The following is a 17,800-nucleotide window of genomic DNA, read 5'->3' as shown; positions in this document are numbered from 1 at the left end:
GCACCTCCCGATTAGTAGTAGTCGTCGTCGACGGTGGCGTCTGGCTCCTGGGCTCCAACGTCTGGTCGCAGCAATCGGGTATAGGAAAGGGGAAAAGGGGGAGAAAAGCAACCGTGAGTACTCATCCAAAGTACTCGCAAGCAAGGAGCTACACTAAAAATGTATGCATTGGTATCAAATGGAAAAGGGGGTATCATATGTGGACTGGACTGCAGAATGCCGGAATAAGACGGGGATAGCTAGTCCTATCGAAGACTACGCTTCTGGTAGCCTCCATCTTGTAGCAGGAGAAGAGAGTAGATGGTAAGTTCACCAAGTAGCATCGTGTAGCATAACCCTAACCGATGATCCTCCCCTCGTCGCCCTGTGAGAGAGCGACCACCGGTTGTATCTGGCACTTGGAATGGTGTGTTTTATTAAGTATCCGGTTCTAGTTGTCATAAGGTCAAGGTACAACTCCAAGTCATCCTGTTACCGAAGATCACGACTATTCAAATAGATTAACTTCCCTGTAGGGGTGCACCACATAACCCAACACGCTCGATCCCATTTGGCCGAACACACTTTCCTGGGTCATGCCCGGCCTTGGAAGATCAACACGTCGCAGCCCTACCTAGGCACAACAGAGAGGTCAGCACGCCGGTCTCAATCCTATGGCGCAGGGGTCTGGGCCCATCGCCCATTGCACACCTGCATGTTGCGAGGGCGGCCGGAAGCAGAACTATCCCCCTTAATACAAGAGCAGGCTTACGTTCCAATCCGGCGCACGCCGCTCAGTCGCTAACGTCACGAAGGCTTCGGCTGATATCACGACGTCGAGTTCCCACAACTGTCCCTGCGTAGATGGTTAGTCCGTATAGGCCAGTAGCTAGACTCAGATCAAATACCAAGATCTCGTTAAACGTGTTATCTGGAAATAACCGCGAACACTGACCAGGGCCAGGCCCACCTCTCTCCTAGGTGGTCTCAACCTGCCCTGTCGCTTCGCCACAAAGATCCACTCGCGGGTACTCCTATGAGCCGACCCGTCTTTTAGTCATCACATGTATCATGTATAAAGTATATAGTATACACCCATGATCACTTCCGAGTGATCACGGCCCGATAGTATAGCATGGCAGACGGACAAGAACGAAGGGCCACTGATGATAAACTAGCATCCTATACTAAGCATTAGGATTGCAGGTAAAGGTAACAACAGTAGTAGCAAGGACAGGCTATGCATCAGGATAGGATTAACGGAAATCAGTAACATGCTACACTACTCTAATGCAAGCAGCATAGAGAGAAGAGTAGGCGATATCTGGTGATCAAGGGGGGGGGCTTGCCTGGTTGCTCTGGCAAGAGAGAGGGGTAGTCAACACCGTAGTCGTACTGGGTAGCAGCGGCGTCGGTCTCGGTGTCTAGCGAGAGAAGAGGGGGGAAGAAACAATAAATATAAAGCAAACATAAGCATAGCGATGCATGACATGACAAGTAGCGGTGCTAGGGGTGCCCTAACGCGGTATGAGGTGGTACCGGTGAATGGGGGAAACATCCGGGAAAATATCCCCGGTGTTTCGCGTTTTCAGACAAATGAACTGGAGGGGGAAAGTTGCGTGTTCGCTATGCTAGGGATGTGTGACGGACGAACGGGATGCGTATCCGGGTTCGTCTCGTCGTTCTGAGAAACTTTCATGTACAAAGTTTTTCCATCCGAGCTACGGTTTATTTTTATGATTGTTCAAAGTTTTAAAGTTTTTCTAGAATTATTTATTAATTCGAATTAAAACAGGATATACTTTTTATACCCACTGAGGGCTAGCCACAGTCAATGACATGTGGGGCCAGGGGACTAGGTTGACCCAGTCAATTGTCCAGTCAGCAGTTGACTAGTCAACTGTTGACTGGTCAAACCTGGGTAGTGGGGCCCAGCTGTCATTCTCACAGTTTTAAAATTTTAGTTATTTGTGATTATTTGAAACTGAGGTTAATTAGTGCCAGTGGGGCCCGTTGTCAGTGTCTGGTTAGGGGGTTAATTAGCGCTAAGTCAACAGGGGAGGTCGGCTGGGTTCACACGGGCACTAGGCGCCGGCGGCCACAGCCAGGCAGCTTGACGCGCACGGGAGCCAAGGGCTCCGGTGCCCACGACTAGTAGCAGCGGAGGCCAAACGGCGGGGTGCTCCAGCGGGCAACGGCCGGCCGGAGGCGGGCTACAGGCGGCGGCGTTAGCGAGTAGTAGCAGAGCACGGCAGGAAGCGGCGGCGCAGCGATTGGCGCGGCGTACGGGCGCGGGCAGGACAAGGCCGCGGTGAGCGCGACGAGCACGAGCACTCGCGGGCACGGGCGGAGGCAAGGACGCCGAGTAGGGCCACGGCAAGCGCGACACATTCAGCAAGGGGGTAGGAGGGAGCACGGGGCGGTGCTCACGTTCGATGCAGGGAAGGGGGCGGCGTGGCTCGATGGCGTCCAGCGAGGAAGAGGATGGGGACGAGCGACGAAGGGGAGGAGATCCGGTGAGGCGGCTTCGGGCGACGACGATGTTGCTCTGGTTGGCAGCGATTCCTCGGGCGCGGCCGCGCCAGGAGGAGGGGATCGAACAGGGGGCGCCCCTCCTCTACACGTCTGCATGCGTGTGTCGTGTGTGTGCGGGAGGCGGCGCTGGGGGAGGGGAAGGAGGCCAGGGGGTGGTGCTGGTCGTCAGAGGCGACCGACGGGGCAAGAGGTAGGAGGAGCACGGGGCTGGGCGCTGCCCTGCGCGTGCGCAAGAGTGTGGCGGCGCGTGGGGAGCGAGGGAGGAGAGACCGAGTGGGGGGGACTGGTGGTTGGACTAGGGTTTGTGAGTGTAGGCCGGTGGGATATAGGGGTTAGGTGGGCCGGCCTGGCCAGTGGGCTGGCCGGCTGGGCCGATTGGCTCAGTGAGAGGGGGGGTTTCCTTTTCTTTTTATTTATTTTCTTTTACCTATGTAATACTCGGTGCAACCCGAACATTTTTGTTTTGATGTTCGAAAACTTTTACCGTTTGACTTTATTTTTAATTTTAATTTCGAAAGGGTTTTGAATCAACACGAGTTTAACAACAGTAATCGTGGCGACGTGGCATGATTAATAGGGAATTACTGTAGCTTAAGTATCCGGGCGTCACAATAGTCCTCAATCCAGACCCCAGGGTCTGTTGTTCCGTCGTATGCCTCTATGTTTACGGGTTTGAATCCCTCTGGAAATTCATGGTCCAGCACCTCATCGGTGAAACATAGGGGGTGTGCGGCACCCATGTATCTGGGTGTACCGCGTTGTTCGGATGTTTGTTGTGTTGCATCGTATGCTGGAGCGCGCTTGCGTGGTCCATAGATGGATCTAGTTGCGCCGTCCTTTTGATGCGAGCCCTCGCGTGGATCGCGTATTGGCTTATGTGTGGTGTTGTTTGCCGCTCTATGTTGGCCGTGAGGAAGTCTATCTGGCCAGGTGGCCATTTTGATTTTTGGTTGCGGGGGATCTAAGGCCTCCTCATCGAATTCGGGTAGCAGCTTCTGCTTCGGGTAGCTCTTGGTGGGGCGATTACAGCCGTACTTCGCTGCTGCGTTGAGTACTTTGCTCCATCTGATTCCGAGTGTGTCTTGTGCAGCCTTGAGTCTTTGCTTCTACTTTTTTAGACTCCTCGCGGTGGCAACAAGCCTTTGACGGGCATTCTGTTGCTCTGGGTGTCTGTCTGGTGTGAGGTTGTCCGGACTATTATCTTTGACAGAGTCAGGTTGTTCGGTTTGATTCTCTGTATTGCCGTGATCCGGCGATGGTTCACCCTGCTCTAACGCTGGGTCTATATGATCGTTGTTTCTGTCGAGGCGGGATTTGGAGCGGCTCTTATGCCGCCGCTTTGACTGCTTCTCGAGGGGACAACCCTTCGTTGCGTCCTTCCGTTCCTCGTCGTCGTTTTCTTTTGGTGTGTTCACCATGTATACGTCATGTGATGAAGTGGGCGTCCAGTGCCATGTGGGCAGTGGTTCCTGTTCGTCTCCTGCATCGTCGTCCATACCGTTGATGTCTTCGTAGTCGAGGTCGAGCATGTCGGTTAAGTCATCGACAGCGGCTACTAGGTGGGTGGTGGGTGGGCGGCGAATTTCTTCGTCATTCGCATCCCAATCCTGCCGGACATAGTTCAGCCAGGATCCTCCTGACAAGGAGAGGGACCTTAATGTGTTCAGTATGTCGCCAAGGGGCGAGTGCTGAAAAATATCTGCGGAGGTAAACTCCATGATCGGCGCCCAATCGGATTCAATAGGATCGGACGCAGGCGGTTCGGAGTCCGTGGCCGAAGAAAGATCCGACAGTTTAACAACACAGCTCTCGTGCAAGGTAAGGTCGATGTTCAGCTCGATCACCGCTGAGGGTAAGGCCTCCGTGGCGGGGTCCATCCACCCGTCCATGGGCGGCGCAACTGGCTCCGAATTGAGGGTCGGAGCGGCTGCCGGTGCGATCTCCTGAACACTGTCTGATGGTAGAGCTAAATCGTACTCATCGTGACCGCTTGACGCACAAGGCAGATGCTCAAATCCGTCGAAGATCAAGTCTCCGCGGACATCGGCCGTGTAGTTTAAGCTTCCAAACCTGACCTGGTGGCCAGGGGCGTAGCTTTCCAATCTTCTCTAGATGGCCAAGCGAATTGGCCCGCAGTGCAAAGCCGCCGAACACAAAGATCTGTCCGGGGAGGAAAGTCTCACCCTGGACTGCATCGCTATCGATGATAGTAGGAGCCATCAAGCCTAACGGCGACGACACATAGGAACTCTCAATGAAAGCACCAATGTTTGTGTCAAAACCGGTGGATCTCGGGTAGGGGGTCCCGAACTGTGCGTCTAAGTCGGATGGTAACATGAGGCGGGGAACACGATGTTTTACCCAGGTTCGGGCCCTCTCGATGGAGGTAAAACCCTACGTCCTGCTTGATTAATATTGATGATATGGGTAGTACAAGAGTAGATCTACCACGAGATCAGAGAGGCTAAACCCTAGAAGCTAGCCTATGGTATGATTGTATGTTATTGTTGTTGGGTCCTACAGACTAAAACCCTCCAGTTTATATAGACACCGGAGAGGGTTAGGGTTACACAAGGTCGGTTACAAAGGAGGAGATATCCATATCCGTACTGCCTAGCTTGCCTTCCACGCCAAGTAGAGTCCCATACAGACACGGGACGAAGTCTTCAATCTTGTATCTTCATAGTCCAACAGTCCGACCAAAGGATATAGTCCGGCTGTCCGGAGACCCCCTAATCCAGGACTCCCTCAGGGACAAAGGACACGGGGAGTTTATATTGGTTCGGCCCCTTGCAGTGAAGGTAAAGACCTACTCCAGTTTGAGGTGGTATTGCTAGGGTTTTGATTACCAGGGAGCAAACACGCTTTGCCTGGCTTTCGACTTGTTGTTTCTTTCCCTAAGCCGCTCCCAGGTCGTCCCCTTATATACATGGGTCGATGCCTTGCAGCCTACAGAGTCCCGTCCGGCTCATACAAACGTGTACGACTCAGTGACTTATCTTACATGCCTTCCAATACAAGTTTACATATACATGGTGGTTTACACTTACGGGCCTTAAGCCGCCCCCAGACTTGGGCCCTTTAACAGGCCTATCTATGAACTGCCATCCTTAGTATACTCTTGGTCTTCATTTAGATGAACCGCCATAAGGGATGACCCAGCCCCTCCTGGGCGGGTCATATCTGATAGTCATATCCCCAATACATGTTATTGGCTATTTTGGAGGCATGAAACAGCAAGGTCACACACGTGCTATTGCCACTGTTGACAAATAAGCAGCTCCCTGAAGTATTATTCAGTTAGGATTGAATACTAACCAGATAGATATACATGCAACTTGTTACTACTTGACTACTGGCAAACCAAGATCAGAGAAAATATAATCCAAGTTAAGAACCAGCCCCACACCTTTGTTAATTCCTAGATCATGCATGCCTAGAAAACATTAAACTACCACTCACACTCTTGTGTATGCCACCCTATGTGTATTGAGATGCACGCGCGCGCGATGCTCTCTCACTCGACTATTCTCCTGTCAGCTCTCTTTCGCTGATCACATTTGTTTTCTATTAGAAGGTTAATTCGTCTCTGATGGCAATGACCCGCCGTCTGAGACCCCTCACGGTAGTAGCGGTGGTTGCCATTGTCATATCCTCCATGGTCAGCATAGCATCTTGAGACGAAGCGCCTATCTCGGTGCCCACATTTGGCGCCAACCCGCGAGGCCACCATCATGTCATCCTTTGCCGATGCCTCGCTAGCCGTCATAGCCTCAAGGCTCATCTTTTACTAGACCATGATCTCTCACATTTTGATGCAACCATTGGCTTTAATTTGGTTACATTGATTAGGAGTTAGCGGATACTCTGTTATTGTTGCAATAGAATTTACTCAATAAAAACGTAGTGACCCAAGAATGATCATGCTTGCAAACTGAGAATGGAATGGAGGGAGAATTTCAGGGACGGAAACAGTTGAATGACATACACGTAAGGAATTAAAATGGATTTCGCTCAAGCATGGACCGTTCATTTCCAGTGTTCCAGGAACGTGACGCTTGTCAAGTGTTCTCTGACCCAAAACTGAAGCTCCTCTAGCTGAAATGAGTTGACAGAACAAGAGATGTGATCCACCTCAGTCTTCTCCTTTGCTAAGCATATACCCACAGTGAAGATGCTCCAGACAGGATGACCGAGGATGAACTAGCATTTCTAATGCTTCTCCATCTTATATTCGTGATGCATCCCATTCCTGTATAGTAGATCCCAATATTTATCGGCCATTGCTCTCATCTATGGTCATTATTACCAGCAAGTAGTAGAAACAAAGGAGATGACCATGGGTTCTTCCACTAAGCTTTGCGTGTCCATTGTGCTATGCGATGTAACAACCTTTTAAAGGCAGGAAGTGTTTGGTCTAGGCATTATCGCGTCGTGGAAGTACACCTAACAATTGTAGTTTAGTTGCAGCTCCTCGAGGGAGTTGTAGCAAGTGGATTCTTCTCTGGCCCGTTATTGCTCCATATAACAGTAAAGAGCATGTTAGATGGAGGCATGAAAGAACTAGTTTTGCTACCAGGAGGCATGTTGAGGAGTGTGCCGGACTGCTGGGTGCCCCATACCCGGTAGGAGTCCTGGTTTTGACCTCGGATCCTAGATGTTAGGTTTGGCTACAAAGTCTGTTTGGTATTAGGCCCAGACTATCAGCATCCATTCATCAACTGGATAGGAGTAGCGACAGATGTTGGGTGGCTTTAGTCTTACTATTGTATGACTTTGTAGAGTCTTGTGTGAATAATTAATAAAGTGACTGTATGCATCGTCCAGATGAAGAGACAGGGGGTCCTCCTTCTTTTCTAAAAAAACGAGGGGGGATCAGGTACACACCAGTTCTTTCTCATATAGCTAAAAAAGGCGATTTTGTCTTGTCAACATAAAATACTTGGAGCCACCCTTCCAACAAAAGTTCACATACACACACTCTGACATCTCACCCTCTAACAAACTGTTTGAAAATAAGCGGCTACATGAAGTAATAATCAGCGGGTCAAACAAATTAGTGGTCAGGTTGTGGACTAGCTAGACATGCATACACAGAGACAACTGGTAGGTGGATCAGCAATGTCCATAACCAATTCCATCTTTCCATGCTCGATTTAACTTGGTAGTTGATATGTGTGTCTTTCTTTTCATCCTAGAGGATGGCTTGGCCGGCTCTTTCTATATGACACATAGCTCTCGCGCTCCATGCCAACAACATCTGTTGGTCAGCACTTCCTATGTGAGGCTCTGTACGACATAATGTCGCGCAATCTCTTAGACTCGTAAATGAGCAAGTGAAATTGGACTATCCCATTTTAGTTGTTAGTGTGTTTTTACTTCATCTTTCTGTACCATCTTGTTTTTGCTATTCCTTTTTCTATCATGTTTTTCCAGTTCTATTTACGATTTTATTGATTTTTTTCCTTATTCCCTGTTTAGACTATTAAAAAATCAGAATTTCTTAAAGTTCATAAAATATTTTAAATGTTCATGTTTTTCAAAGAATAACTATAAATTTACGAGTTTTCAAAACATATTGACGTTTTCAAAGAATTCAGAGGTTTTGCAAAAATTTCCAAGTTTTCAAAACATATTGACGTTTTCAAATAATGTTCCTTTTAAAAAAAATCAGGTTTTAAAAAATATTAAAAAATATTTAAAAAATTCTTCAACTTTTATTAAAACTTTAGCATTTCTTAATACATAAATTTTAATCTTTTTGTGAAAATCAAAATTAAGAAAACAAAATTTAGATTAATAAAACAGAAACTTAAAAAATATGAACAACTGGTGATATGCTTGTAACTGTTGATTAACGTTATAACGGCATGGTCATGTGTGCGTCAGCCCTCCTATTGGACACGAAGAACGTTAGTCAGATAGGAGGTCTCCCGTTTTGGGATCTGAATCCTCTAACAATAAGAAGGAAACTTAGAGAAGCTACAATACCCTAACTTTCCTTCTTTTAATTCATATGATTAACATTAAAATGATTTAAATTAATTTGCAAATTGTATATTTAATGTGTACATTCATAATTATTCACTACTAGGGAAAACCTTGTACACAGAAATTTAGTAGTAGCGCGTGTCAAAAATGGGCGCTAGTGCTAAATAGCAGTAGCGCGCGTTCGTAAACCATGCTACAGATACAATAGTAGCAGTAGCGCGTGCGCATGAAAAAGCGCTACCACTAATATTCCCATTGCTAAAACTATAGGCTACGCATAGCAGTAGCGGTCTAGAGGGAAACGCGCTACCGCTAGGACATAAGTAGCAGCGTGTTTCGCGCGAAGAGTGCTACTGCTAATGGAAATAAAATAAAATGAAAAACAAATGGAAAAGTAAATGAAAAGGAAAGAAATAGAAAAAGGAGAAAGGAAAAAAAATGTAGGGCAAAATAAATGAGAAAGCGAAAAAGGGAGAAAGGCGTATCAGTAGCGTTTGTTCTGTAGCGACCCGATCTCAAAGGGTCAAGTCTCTGTGCTTCAGTGTCATCCCTGGATCGGTAATGCTGACACACACAGTACTCGAGGATTTTTAACAGAGTATCAATCACACACTTATTACATCGAATGTCTCCAAAGAAAATTTATTACAATAAATATGGCTTAAGGTCATCTAATAGGATAACGGCGGAAGGCTTGAAAGATAAAGTGAGTCCATCAATTCCAACGGCATAGCTGAGCTGCACGGCAACGACCTAACGAACCTTACTCCTCGTCTGAAAAGTCTGCAACATAATACGTTGCAGCCCAAAAACGGGTCAGCACATGGAATATGCTGGCAAAGTAACACAGTAGAGAAGAAAAGAATAATGCTATCACTACATGCATATTTGGCTGGTAGAAAGCTCTATGGTGATAGTTTTTTCGAAAAGCCAATTTTTCCCTATAACAAAGGAATAGATTTTAATTAACTATCATGGTAGTTGAAACATCATTGAGAAGGTTCCTCCAACCCAATCCCAATTAAGGTAATTATCAACCCAACAATATTAATTTAGAGTGATGAGATACTTAAGATACTTCAAGTACTAGATACTCAAGATGTCCATAACCAGGGACACGACTAACCATGATTAGTTTGTACACTCTGCAGAGGTTTGCGCACTTTTCCCCACAAGACTCGATCGCCTCCATTGGATTTCTCACACTACGTGGTGTTTGAGAAACGGATGACCAAGACACAATCTTTCAGAAACATTAACTCTCTACTCCGGGCAGACCATACCAAACCTACAACCCACTACCTGCTGATCCATCTCTTCAAGAGCTTCACGTAACTTACTCAACTATGCTAGAGCCCATAATAGCTTGTGGCTGCACATGGAAGTTTCTAGCATGAATCATCTCAGTTCCCTTTGAGCCTGGGTGGCGGTCCATACGAAGATCACACGGGTACTCCGGGATTTCCAAAAATACAGGCAACACTGGGTACTCCAGGTGCCTCAATCCACCCAGATGTGTATTTAAGTTGCCACCTTAAGTTGAACCATTAATTAACAATCTCACATCTGCCATGGATCGCACTCACCCAAACCACGTCAACGAGCATAGCATAGCAATATAAGCGATTCATAGGTAACTCCCAAGGGTTTGAATGTAATAGGGCAATAGGCTCTACCTCATCAACTACTTCCCAACCCACATGTTAATGTCATCCTAACCATGCAATGTTTGAGGGTTGGAACTAATGCATAAAACTGGGTGATAAAGGGATATGATCAAAGTGTTACTTGCCTTGCTGACGATCCGCGTAACCTAGAGACTCCAAATAACACGCTTCGCACTCTAGGAATACTATCGCAAACAAACAATAGCATACATAAACAATCAAGCAAAGAAGCATGGGTAAAACTCAAATAAGAAGATCTAACTAGAAAGTTCAACTTAAGAACTCCGGTTTGCAAAAAGAATCAAATCGAACAGAGCAACGAAACTCAAACGGCGGAAGAAACAAGATACGTTACTAATCTGGACCTAGGTCAAATTTTACAGTAGCAAAAGCTTGTTCAAGTTAGTTAAGCGGAAAGAGGGTCTCGAGACGAAGATCTAGGCACTTGAATCGCCTGATTCCGACAAACGAGCGAAAAGATAAACTAGAACGAAAATCGGATCAGAAATCGCGATCAGAAATAACCGCGGAAAAATCCGATAAAAGAAAACTGACGAACAGGCTAACGAACGAGCGTTCGTTATCTATAACTGACGAGCGAAAACCATTCGTTAAAATGAACGTACGGACGAGCGTCCACTAAAAGGAAAAACCGGCGAACTGAAAAAAAAACGAACTAGGGTTTTCTTAAAAAAATGGATCGGTTTTCTTAAAAAAAACGGCGACTACCTCGTCGGTCCAGCGAGACACGGTGGCGACAGCGAGGCGAGGCGGCGGCGGCTACTGTGGGCGGGGCGGGGCGGCGGTGGCGGGTGGTGGTGGGCGGGGGGTGTATTTAAGGGGAGGGGGTGCCTTCGGGGGGCAAAGGGGCAGCGGCGGTGGAGTCCTAGCCAGACTCCGGTCCGGGTCGGGGCGTGGCGGCGTTGGTCTCCTAAGGGAGACGGCGTCGTGGGGGAGGTAGGCCGGCGGCTGGGCTTCGGCCGAGTTAGCGACGCGCCTTTTTTTTAAATAATTCCACCGAAACTATAAGAAATCCTAGAAAATAAAATAAAATTCTAAAAATGCCAAAACAAATTTTCTCCGTCTAAATAAAATATTTAGAATGAGATGAACATTTTCTTGGCCCTAAAATGCAATTTTGAAAACGTGCAATTTTTCTAATGCAAACAAAATTGCAAATAAAATCCAAATAAAAACAAATATTTATTTTAATATTTTTCCTCCAATATTTCATTTTTTTTGGAGAAGTCTTATTATCTCCTCTCATATATTTTAATATGAAATATTTTCGGAGAGAAAAATAATTAAAACCAAAATCCTCGTTTCGAAATTTGATAAAATCAAATTTAAAGACTGGGGAAATCCCCAACTCTCTTCGAGGGTCCTTGAGTTGCTTAGGATTTCGAGGATCGCGAGATGAAAATGCAGTAAAATTTGAAGCAAGAATGATCTATGTATAACATTCAAATTGAAAATTTGGGATGTTACAAAGCTACCCCCCTTAAGATGAATCTCGCCCTCGAGATTCGGGTTGGCTAGAAAATAGGTGTGGGTGGTCTTTGCGAAGATCATCCTCTCATTCCCAGGTATGGTGTAACTGATGCCAAAACTTTGATGTAAACTGTGTCCCTCTATCCGATACGATGGTCCTCGGAACTCCATTAGACATACGATCCTGGTCATATATATCTTGGCCAACTTTGCACTGGTATAAGTTGTTTTCACTGGGATAAAGTGTGCCACTTTGGTGAAGCGGTGAACTACTACCCATATAGAATCATATCCTGATTTGGTCCTAGGTAATCCAGTGATAAAATCCATGCCAAGTTTATCCCACTTCCATTCGGGTATCGGCATAGGCTGTAACAATCCTGCTGGCTTTTGATGCTCTTCCTTCACTCTTTGACACACATCACATACAGCTACATACTCGGCGATATCCTTCTTCATCCCTGACCACCAGCAAAGTTCCTTCAAATCCAAATACATCTTGGTGTTTCCGGTGTGTATTGAGTATGGTGAGTCATGAGCCTCCTGAAGTATTAACTTCCTGATCTGTGTGTTATTGGGCACATAAACACGGTCCTCAAACCATAAGGTGTTGTGTTCATCCTCACGAAAACCTTTGGCCTTTCCTTCGCTCATTCTCTCTTTTATCTCGGCAATCTCTTTGTCATCCTTTTGAGCTTCTCGATATTTTCCTAACAATGTAGACTGCACTTCCATTGTTGTAACAAAACCTCTAGGTACAATCTCCAACCGAAGTTCCCGGAGATCCTCCGCTAACTCCTTCGGCATTCCCGTGCTCTCTAGGGTATTAGCATAACTCTTCCGACTTAATGCGTCCGCTACAACATTGACCTTTCCTGGATGATAGTGAAGCTTCATGTCATAATCCTTTATGAGCTCCAACCATCTTCTCCGCCTGAGGTTCAGTTCCTTCTGGGTGAAAATGTACATCAAACTCTTATGATCCGTGTACACATCACAATGGTTTCCAATAAGGTAATGTCTCCAAGTCTTCAACGCATGCACTATAGTTGCTAGCTCCAAATCATGCGTGGCATAATTTAACTCGTGTGGTTTTAGTTGTCGCGAGGCATACGAAACAACTCTTCCGTCCTGCATGAGCACACTTCCAAGTCCTAGGCGAGAGGCGTCGCAATACACTTGGAAATCCTTAAGTATATCTGGCAGTGTCAGCACTAGGCTGTAGTCAAACGTTTCTTCAGCTCCTGGAAACTTGCCTCACAATCTTCCGTCCATTTAAACTTGGTATCCTTCTTTAATAATTCCGTCATTGGCTTCGCGATCTTGGAAAAATTCTCAATGAATCTCCGATAGTATCCTGTGAGTCCATGAGAAAACTGCGGATCTCGCTAACTGAAGTGGGTGCCAACCATTCAGTGACTGACTGAACCTTGGTGGGGTCTACTGCTATACCTTCTCCTGATATAACATGTCCAAGGAATCCGACTTCCTTCAACCAAAACTCGCATTTGCTGAACTTGGCGTACAACTGATGTTCCCTTGTGTTCCTCTTCATTCTTCGAATATACTATTATATCATCAATGAAAACCTCTACAAACTTATCCAAATATTCCATGAACACCTTGTTCATCATGCTCACGAAATAGGCAGGGGCGTTAGTCAGTCCAAACGACATGACCGTATATTTGTATAAACCGTACCATGTGGTGAATGATGTCTTTGGTATATCCTTCTCCCGTATCTTCAGTTGGTGATATCCTGATCGTAGATCGATCTTCGAAAATACCTTAGCTCCTTGCAGTGGTCAAACAGATCATTGATCATCGGCAATGGGTACTTGTTCTTGATTGTCACTTCATTCAAGGCCCGATAATCAACAACCATTCTTTGGGACTTATCCTTCTTCTCAACCAAAAGCACTGGGGCTCCCCACGGTGATGAACTCTGTCGAATGTAACCTTTCTCCAATAACTCCTTGATCTGTTTCTTAATCTCCTCCAGATCATTCGCAGGCATCCGATAGGGTCTCTTGGATATTGTCCCTGTGCCTGGCAATAGCTCAATCAAAAACTCGATATCTCGATCCGGTAGTATGCCTGGTAACTCCTGTGGAAAAACTTACGGGTAATCCTTTACTACAGGCACTTCCTCCTGAACAACTCTCGTGAGGGTATTTACTTGGCTACTTCTTGGTGCATGCCTAGATATATACTTGATCCTTTTTCCCTCCGGGTGATGAGACAAATTGGCTTACTAACACAGTCAATGCTTCCTCCGTACTTTGACATCCTATCCATACCTAATATCACATCCAATCCTTGTGACTCCAAGATAATTAGGTTGGACGGAAAAAAATGGCTACCAATGGTTAAGGGTATCTGATCGCACCATCGACTAGCCATATACTCTGCTCCAGGTGAGCTTACTAACAAACGGGTCCTAAGGTTTTGGGTCGGTTGTTTAAACTTATCCATGAATTCCCATGATATGTATGAATGTGATGCACTAGTATCAAAAAGAACAATATGGTAAATGACTTAACCAAAAACTTACCTATAACCGCGTCTGGCTGCTCTTCAACCTCCTCCACGTTAACGTAGTTCACTTGTCCTTTGTTGAATGGATTGGGCTTCTTCCCAGTGCTCCCATTTCCGTTTCCATTCTTCCCTTCAGTGCACTCCGTGGCATAGTGTCTAGTCTTCCTGCACTTGAAACAAGTAACGTGGCTTAGGTCTCTCTTGGTGGGTGTGGTTGGATTGGGGCGGTTTTGATTGTTGCTTGTTCCATTCCCATTCCCATTCCTTGGGCCAGTATGATTATGGTTACTTCCTCAATCATGGGTGTTGCCTCCATGGTTATGAACAAGTCCTCCCAAGTTCGGGGTTAGGCGAGGTTTCTACTGAGCTCCTGTGTTATACCTCCCTTGTCCATACTTCCTCTTATGGCTCTCAATCTACTGCTGCTTCCCTTCAATCATAAGAGCCTTATCTACCAACTCTTGGTAGTTGTTGAATGTTGCCACCATCAACTGCATACTCATCTCATTATTCAGCCCTTCCATAAACTTCTCCTGCTTTGCGGCATCTGTGGCCACATCATCAGGGGCATAGCGAGATAACTTGCTAAACTCATCCGCGTACTGAGCCACAGTACGGTTCCCCTGGTGTAAGTTGTGAAACTCACGCTTCTTCATATTCATGGTTCCAGTTGAGACATAGGCTGTACGGAAGGCTTGCTGAAACTGGTCCCATGTCATCGTGGCTATAGGGTAGGTGACAGTGTAATTCTCCCACCATGAGGCTGCTGGTCCATCCAACTGATGTGCGGCAAAACGCACCTTCTCAGCATCGGTACATCCTGTAGTGGTTAACTCCCTTTCAATCCCGTGGAGCCAATTATCTGCTACTATAGGCTCGGTGCTACTAGAAAACACCAGCGGCTGCAACCTCAGGAAACGGGCTAAGTTGTCATCTGGTGGTGGTGGTGGGTTGTTGTTATTGTTGCCTTGGTTCTGAACTAACAACTGCATCAGGGTATTCTGCTGCTGGATCAACTGAGCGAGCTCTGGTGGGAAAGCAAATCCGGGGTCACGTCTCGGAGGCATTTAATGGGTTTAGAGGGGAGAGATTAGAATAGAATGAGGTCTAACAAGAGAGCACTACCCATATGCACATGAGACAAACACAATCATTTCACTCAATCAATCAAGCAACGCATACAATCGATCTAACTATCGTTACAAAAGTGCTCAGACTACTCTATTTACATGGTGGAATACTAATACTGATGTGGTGGTCTACTAAAAATATTCCTCGGTTGAAGACTCCATGATATCCGCTCCAGCTTCTTCTTCATAGTCATCATTGCTAAGATCGGAGTCGGTGTTGTCGATGATGATGTAGTCCTCCAGGCGAATCTCCTTGGGTTCTTCGTCTTCTCCTCCTGGTGCGGGGTCTCCCAGGAATACTCCTATCTTCTTAATCAGGTCATCATTCTTCTCCACTAGTATGACGATTTCCTCCTCATAATTTTCACGTGTAGCCTTAAGTTCTTCCTCCAGTTCCGTGATCCTTGTCATCGCCTTCTTCAGATCTATCATGCTTGCGCACATCTGATTCTCCTGGCGTCGAATGTGCTGGCTGAGTTCCTGGATGAAAGCTGCAATTGATCTATCCTTCCTGGTGCTGATCATCTCCCATTGCTCATCTCGGCGCCCACAGATCTGGTAGATAGTATCCTTAAGCTCCTTTTGGTAAACTTCTCCAATGCGTCCCATGGTGATGTGAGTTGCCATACTCTTTCCTAAACTCATGGTTGGTGCATCAAAGGAAAACTCTATGGGTTTAGTGACCGGCGTGAAGGTTCTTCCTGGAACTTGAACTTGAATCATCCATCGCTCCACTTCTGGTAAAGTGGCGTTGTAGGTCCCGGTGAAGCTTGGTATTTCTATGTTCAGGTACCTAGTGACTTCCTTCAAGTGTCGTCCAAAAGGTGCTTCTTCATCCGGTTGTGCAAACTTGTTCCTTGCATCCGCCATCCTAAAGAGTATAAAATGGAGAGAAGTCAGAAATGGGTAGAGAAGAGTGACCTAGGGTTTATCTTAGTGGTCGTGTCCTACACTCAGCGTGTGCTCTGATACCATCTTGTAGCGACCCGACCTCAAACGGTCAAGTCTCTGTGCTTTTGTGTCATCCATGGATCAGTAATGCTGACACACACAGTACTCGAGGATTTATAACAAAGTAGCAATCACACACGTATTACATCGAATGTCTCCAAAGAAAACTTATTGCAATAAATATGGCTAGATACTCCAAGTACTAGATACTCAAGATGTCAATAACCGGGGACACGACTAACCATGATTAGTCGCCTCCATTGGATTTCTCGCACTACGTGGTGTTTGAGAAACGGATGACCAAGACACAGTCTTTCAAAAACATTAACTCTCTACTCCGGGCAGACCATACCAAACCTACAACCCACTACCTGCTGATCCATCTCTTCAAGAGCTTCACGTAACTTACTCAACTATGCTAAAGCCCATAATAGCTTGTGGCTGCACACGGAAGTTTCTAGCATGAATCATCTCAGTCCCCTTTGAGCCTGGGTGGCGGTCCATACGAAGATCACACGTGTACTTCAGGATTTCCAAAAATACAGGCAACACTAGGTACTCCAGGTGCCTCAATCCACCCAAATGTGTATTTAAGTTGCCACCTTAAGTTGAACCATTAATTAACAATCTCACATCTGTCATGGATCGCACTCACCCAAACCACGTCAACGAGCATAGCATAGCAATATAAGCGATTCGTAAGTAACTCCCAAGGGTTTGAATGTAATACGGCAATAGGCTCTACCTCATCAACTACTTCCCAACCCACATGTTAATGTCATCCTAACCATGCAATGTTTGAGGGTTGGAACTAACGCATAAAACTGGGTGATAAAGGGATATGATCAAAGTGTTACTTGCCTTGGTGACGATCCGCGTAACCTAGAGACTCCAAATAACACGCTTTGCACTCTGGGAATACTATCGCAAACAAACAATAGCATACATAAACAATCAAGCAAAGAAGCATGGGTAAAACTCAAATAAGAAGATCTAACCAGAAAGTTCAACTTAAGAACTCCGGTTTGCAAAAAGAATCAAATCGAACGGAGCAACGAAACTCAAACGGCGGAAGAAACAAGATATGTTACTAATCTGGACCTAGGTCAAATTTTACAGTAGCAAAAGCTTGTTCAAGTTAGTTAAGCGGAAAGAGGGTCTCGAGACGAAGATCTAGGCACTTGAATCGCCTGATTCCGACAAACGAGCGAAAAGATAAACTAGAACGAAAATCGGATCAGAAATCGCGATCAGAAATAACCGCGGAAAAATCCGATAAAAGAAAACTAACAAACAGGCTAACGAACGAGCATTCGTTATCTGTAACTGACGAGCGAAAACCGTTCGTTAAAACGAACGTACGGACGAGCGTCCACTAAAAGGAAAAACCGGCGAACTGAAAAAAACGAACTAGGGTTTTCTTAAAAAAACGGATCGGTTTTCTTAAAAAAACCGGTGACTACCTCGTCGGTCCGGCGAGACACGGCGGCGACGGCGAGGCGAGGCGGCGGCGGCGCG

Source organism: Triticum dicoccoides, chromosome 1A, assembly GCF_002162155.2.
Source record: "Triticum dicoccoides isolate Atlit2015 ecotype Zavitan chromosome 1A, WEW_v2.0, whole genome shotgun sequence".
In the NCBI taxonomy this organism is placed as follows: Eukaryota; Viridiplantae; Streptophyta; class Magnoliopsida; order Poales; family Poaceae; genus Triticum; species Triticum dicoccoides.
The sequence above is the reverse complement of the archived record's forward strand: the minus strand, read 5'-3'. Positions refer to the sequence as shown.